The sequence below is a fragment of the Trichechus manatus genome, unplaced genomic scaffold (assembly GCF_000243295.1).
Source record: "Trichechus manatus latirostris isolate Lorelei unplaced genomic scaffold, TriManLat1.0 scaffold00087, whole genome shotgun sequence".
Lineage (NCBI taxonomy): Eukaryota > Metazoa > Chordata > Mammalia > Sirenia > Trichechidae > Trichechus > Trichechus manatus.
In genome coordinates, this window is record NW_004444023.1 from 1685977 (window position 1) to 1692104 (window position 6128).

Here is a 6128-nt window from a genome sequence, read left to right on the forward strand (position 1 = left end):
GAGATGAGAAGGCAGAGAGGGTCAGGAGCTGGTTGAATGGACATGGGAAATCAAGGGTGGAAAGGAGGAGTGTGCTGTCACAGTACAGGGAGAGCAACTAGGGTCACATAACAACATGTGTATAAATTTTTGTATAATAGTCTAACCTGAATTGTAAACTTTCACTTAAATTACAACAATAAAAAAAAAAATATTGTGACTTGGGTCAGGCACACCTTAGTCCTCAAAGTGACAGCTTCACTTTTTAACACTTTAAAGAGGTCTTTTGCAGAGATTTGCCCAATGTTGTAGATACATCACTCCAATTTCTGCCTCCATCTTTACATGGCTATCTTCCCTCTGTGTGTCTTTGTATTCCTTCTCCTCTCTTATAAGGACACCATTCATATAGAATCAGGACTCTCCCTACTCCAGTATGACCTCATGTTAACCTAACTGATAACATCTTCAAAGACCTTATTTCCAAACAGGGTCATAGCCACAGGTATAGGTGCTAGGACTTGAACATAGCTTTTTGGGAGACACAATTCAATCCATAAGCCTGCCTCTCCCAACGTCCCAACTTCTTTGGCTGCCTGACGTTTTTCCGATACCAAACCAAACCCATTGCCATTGGGTGGATTCTGACTCATAGTGACCCTGTAGAACAGAGTAGAACTACCCCATAGGATTTCCAAGCTATAATTTTTACAGAAGCAGACTGCCACGCCTTTCTCCCCCAGAGGGCTGGTGGGTTCAAATCATCGACCTTTCAGTTTGCAGCCAAGTCCTTAACCACTTTGCCACCAGGGCTCCCGTTTTTCCAATAGCACGGATACATTACATAATGTTAAAATTTGCTTGTCACCTCCATGAGGGCAGGGACTTTTGTCTGTTCTATGCTCTATGGTATCTCCAGTGCCTAATACAGTACCTGGCATATACAGGTAGTCCCTGATTTACGAAGCACTCAAGTTACCACGAACCCCAATTACAGCCATCCTTTTTTTTTTTTTTTTGGTACATTTTATCATTATTAATATGTACTACATACAGGGATAATTACTCAATAAGCAAGGTACTCATGGGCTTTCTTGTGTTTACTTACTAACCAACCCATAGTGTACAATTTCGCCCGTTTTTTTTATCACATCTTTTTCATCATGGAGCCCTGGTGGCACAGTGGTTAAGCATTCAGCTGCTAACCAAAAGGTCGGCAGTTTGAATCCACCAGCTGCTCCTTGGAAATTCTATGAGGCAGTTCTACTCAGTTCTATAGGGTCGCTGTGAGTCAGAATTGACTCAGTGGCACTGGGTTTTTTTTTTCCCCACCGTGTGAAATTGTGCACTACAGATTAGTAAATAAACGCAAGTAAACCTATGCATACCTTGCTTACTGTAAGCCTGTGCATACCTTGCTTACTGGGTAATCTGCCCCTGACTACATGCAATGATGCAGCAGGTAATTTGCTGATGTTACCATTTTCAGATGTTCACTCGAAGATGTTCCATTTTCTGATTTACTGTTCAAAACACTGCCGTATAGATGTAGTTTCCTGAACTAAATCAGGGGTTTCCGTTGCTTGAAAACATAGACCCAAACACTGATCGCTTTGCTAATGTCAATGGTCAGATTGGGGAAGCAGTGAGATGTTATTACAAAATACATGAAGAGAAAAAAGAAGAAGACCAGACAGACAACTCTGACTAATTGTCTGACGAGAAATGCCATCCTTATTCCCAGGCATAATCCAGATGATCCAGAACTTTCCACAAGTGGAGTTATTACCACAGCTGACAAAACACCAAAGTCATCCAACTCTTCCTGGTCGGAGTAAATGTTTATGATTTGTGTATTTTTGTACGTATGTGTGTATTAAAATGTATCTGTAAGTTTATATGTAATGTTTCCAGTCCCCAAAGACAAATAAAGATCAGATTTACAAAGACACTGATAATAAAAGGCAATGATAATGAAAACTAAAAAAAAAAGAAAAAGTTATTCAACTTATGTCAGAACTGACTTACGAGGGAGTTGTCAGAATGGAACCCCTTCGTAAGTTGGGGACTACCTGTAGTAAGAACACAATAAACGTGTTGAATAAATTAATATAATGTTGATGTTATGTACCATCAAGTCTGTTCTGACTCATGGCGATCTCATGAATATACAGTGAAACCTGTGAGAGCCGGAACTCGATGGGATTGCCTTGTTTTTCTGGGTCTCAAAAGTTTTCCCCTTTGACAGGGTTTGGTCTTACTGCTTTTCTCTCTCTCTCTATTAGCGGAAAGTATTTGTGTTTTCCTTCTCCGACAGGTTTCCACCTTACACAGTTTCTTGCTTTTGCATATTTTACTATACTAGCAAGTGAAAAAATAAGGTGCAGAATCATACGAATAATTTGAATAGTATTTCTCCATCTGTGCTTACATTTGATAGACTATCTCCAGGATAAAGTGGTGCCTCATCTGGTGTCCCCCAGAGGAGCCCTAAAAAGAGGAGAGGGGGAAAGCTTCTCACCGTACCCCCTCTTGTACCTTTAGGAATCTGTGCCATGTGCCTTTAATTATCTAGCAATAATTTTCCCAGTGTTCTATAAAAACACTGAGCTGCTGTGGGGAACAGGGATGGAGGAGGGTGAACCGGCCTTTGGAAGGCCACAGCAATGATCCGGGGGCAGGGATCAAGCTGCCAAGCCAGTCACGGTCTGTTCCAGAAGGAATGTTCTGGAATGTTCCAGATGAAGCCCTTAGAAAGTTATGGGAGGCGAGGCCTGTACCTCCAATCAGCTCCTCAGGCCGTCCTCCCCAAGCCAGCTACAAGGTCTCCACCTCCACCCCCACATAAAAAGATCCCACAGCCTCCAACCGGCCATGTGGATAAAAGCTCAAGATGCTTCATGCTTCATCTGTAAAGGCATGAGCTGACTCATGTCCTGTCTCCTCCTCCCTCTCCCCCTCTTCCTCCCTACTCTGTATCCTATCTCCCCTTCCCTCCTCCTTCCCCCTCTTCCTCCTCCTTCTCCTGCCCATTCTTCTTCCTCTGCTCTTCCTCCCTCCTCCCCACTCCTCCTGCCCTCTCTTTCCACTTCCTCCTCCTCTTAGCCAGGCACACCGGCCTTCAAAAACCCAAACACATTGCCTTTGAGTTGATTCTGACTCATAGTGACCCTATAGGTTAGAGAAGAACTGCCCCATAGGGTTTCCAAGGCTGTAATCCTTACAGAAGCAGACTGCCACATCTTTCTCCCACGGAGCAGCTGGTGGGTTAGAACTGCATACCTTCCAGTTAGCAGTTGAGTGCTTAACCACTGCACCACCTGGGCACCAGCTTTTGGTCCCTCTGAAACACCAGCTCTCTCTGCTCGACACCTTCGCCCATGCTGTTCCCTCAGCCTGGGACTTCCTTCCCCAACCTTGTCACCACAGTGCTGTCCATTCTGAAGGTCTTGGTTTTCTTCCTGCACATAAGAAACATTGACCAGGCACCAACTCTGTGTCAGGCATCCTGCCAGGGCTTAGGGAGCGGAGGGTGAAGCAGAGGGTGAGGGGAGCCCACACCCAGCAGAGAAGGCAGAAATAAGGGAGTCTACAGAAACTAAATAATAAAGGAGTCTTTAAAGACTATTATGGATAGAATTGTGTCCCCCCAAAATGTGTATCAACTTCCCTAGGCCCAAATTCCCAGCATTATGTGATTGTCCACCATTTTGTCATCTGATGTGATTTTCTGAAGCCTTGTAAACACTACCTCTATGATGTTAATGAGGCAGGACTAGAGGCAGTTATGTTAATGAGGCAGGACTCAATCTACAAGATTAGGTTTTGTCTTAAGTCAATCTCTTTTGCGATATAAAAGAAAGAAGCAAACAGAGAGACACCGGGACCTCATACCACCAAGAAAGTAGTGCCAGGAGTAGTGCGTGTCCTTTGGACCTGGGGTCCCTGTGCTGAGAAGCTCCTAGACAAGGGGAAGATTGATGACAAGTATCCTCCTCCAGAGCCGACAGAGAGAGAAAGCCTTCCCCTGGAGCTAGCACCCTGAATTCGGACTTCTAGCCTCCTAGACTGTGAGAGAATAAATGTTCGTTAAAGCCATTCACTTTTGGTATTTCTGTTATAGCAGCACTAGATAACTAAGACAGAGACTAAACCAAAATAATAAAAAAATAATAAAGGCGTCTTTAGAGACTAAACCAAAAAACCAAGCCCATTGCCTTCAAGCTGATTCCAACTCATAGTGACCCCATAGGACAGAGTAGAACTGTCCCATAGGGCTTCCAAGGACAGCTGGTTGATTCGAACTGCCAACCTTTGGTTAGCAGTCGAGCTCTTACCCACTGCACCACTAGGGCTCCTGATTCCATATAGATAGTTCTTAAAAGAGCACAATGCTCAAGACAGACATTTTTCACTAGTTAAACCAGACTACTGTTTGGTTTTAAGAAGACTTTAGGGGATATTTTTGGTTTAAGGTTTAAAGATTATCTCAGGGCAATAGTTTCAGGGGTCATCCAGCCTCCATAGCTCCAGAAAGTCTGGAGTCCATGAAAATTTGAAAGTCTGTTCTGCATTTTTCCCCTTTTAATCAGGATTCTTCTATTGAATATTTGATCAAAATGTTCAGTTAATGGTAGCCAGGTACCATCCAGTTCTTCTGGTCTCATGGTAAAGAAGGCAGTTGTTCATGGAGTTAGTTAGCCACACACAATCCATTAGGACATTTTAAAAGGCGGTTAAAAAAAAAAGAGTTTTCGTCTAGTCGATTCCAACTCATGGTGACCCCGTATGTGTCAGAGTAGAACTGTGCTCCACAGGGTTTCTTGTTGCTGCTGCTTTCTTTAATTTTATTTATTTAGTTGTTGTTGAGAATATACACAGCAAAACGTACACCAATTCAACCATTTCTACATGTACCTTCAGTGACATTGATTACATTCCTCAAGCTGTGCAACCATTCTCACCCTCCTTTTCTGAGTTATTCCTCCCCCACTGACATAAACTCACTGCCCCCTAAGGTTCCTATCTAATCTTTCTGGTTGCTGTTGTCACTTTGACCCCATATAGATAGATCTTAAAAGAGCACAATGCTCAAGGCAGACATTTTTAACTAGTGAAGCTAGACTACTCTTTGGTTTTAAGAAGACTTCAGGGGATATTTTTGGTTTAAGCCTTAAAGCTCATCTCAGGGCAATAGATTCAGGGGTACATCCAGCCTCCATGGCTCCAGAAAGCTTGGAGTCCATGAGAAGTTGAAATTCTGTTCTGCATTTTCCCCCTTTTGATCAGGGTTCGCCTACTGAATCTTTGATCAAAATGTTCAGTGATGGTAGCTGGGCACTATCCAGTTCTTCGGGTCTCATGGCAAAGGCGGCAGTTGTTCATGGAGGTAGTTAGCCACACATTCCATATCTTCCCCTATATCTGACTCTCTTCTTCCTCTGTTGCTCCAAGTGAGTAGAGACCAATTGCCATGCTTTGGGTGGCTGCTTGCAAACTTTCAAGATCCCAGGCACTATGCAATAAACTAGAAGGCACAACAGAAGCATTAACACGTTACTAGGCCAATTAACTGGGATGTCCCATGAAACCATGACCCTAAAGATCCAAACTAAGGAACCAAATCCCGTGCGGTTTTTGGATGCACATAAGCAGTCTCAGCTGCTACTCTTTTTTCACTGCTGTTGTTATTGTAAATACATCTATCGCACGACTTTTGCCAATTCAACTTTTCACAGATTTTCAACTTATTGACAGCAAGTACAAGAATCGGCTGTGCAATCCTACCCTTATTCAATGTGATTTTTCCATTGTCATTAACCCCTCTACTTTCCCCCTCCCTCTCACCCACAATAACCAGTAATAAACTTTGTTCTCTATACATTTGCTTGTTCTTGTCTTTTTGTATAAGTGAGGTCATACAATATTTGTCCCTTTCTGGTTGACTTATTTCACCTAGCATAATGTCTTCCAGCTCCATCCATACTGTAGCATGTATCAAGACTTCATTTCTCCTACTGGCTGAGTAGTATTCCACTGTGTGTATGTACCACGTTTTGTTTATCCGTTCGTCTGTCGATGGGCATTTAGGTTGTTTCCACCTTTTCGCTATTGTGAATAGTGCTGCAATGGACGTTGGTGCACAAGTC

General features: G+C 43.1%; 1 long non-coding RNA gene across 1 annotated transcript in view; it reads right to left on the bottom strand.

Annotated features, from left to right (window-relative positions):
* The window catches only part of LOC111821468 (uncharacterized), a 5735-nt gene extending 1829 nt beyond the window's left edge, over window positions 1-3906 (bottom strand). Inside the window, exons 1-2 of the long non-coding RNA XR_002824885.1 lie at window positions 3874-3906; window positions 3262-3440 (exon numbers count right to left, since the gene is read on the bottom strand). This is a non-coding gene — a long non-coding RNA (uncharacterized LOC111821468). The remainder of the gene's footprint in view (window positions 1-3261; window positions 3441-3873) is intronic.
* Between the last annotated feature and the right edge of the window lie 2222 nt (window positions 3907-6128).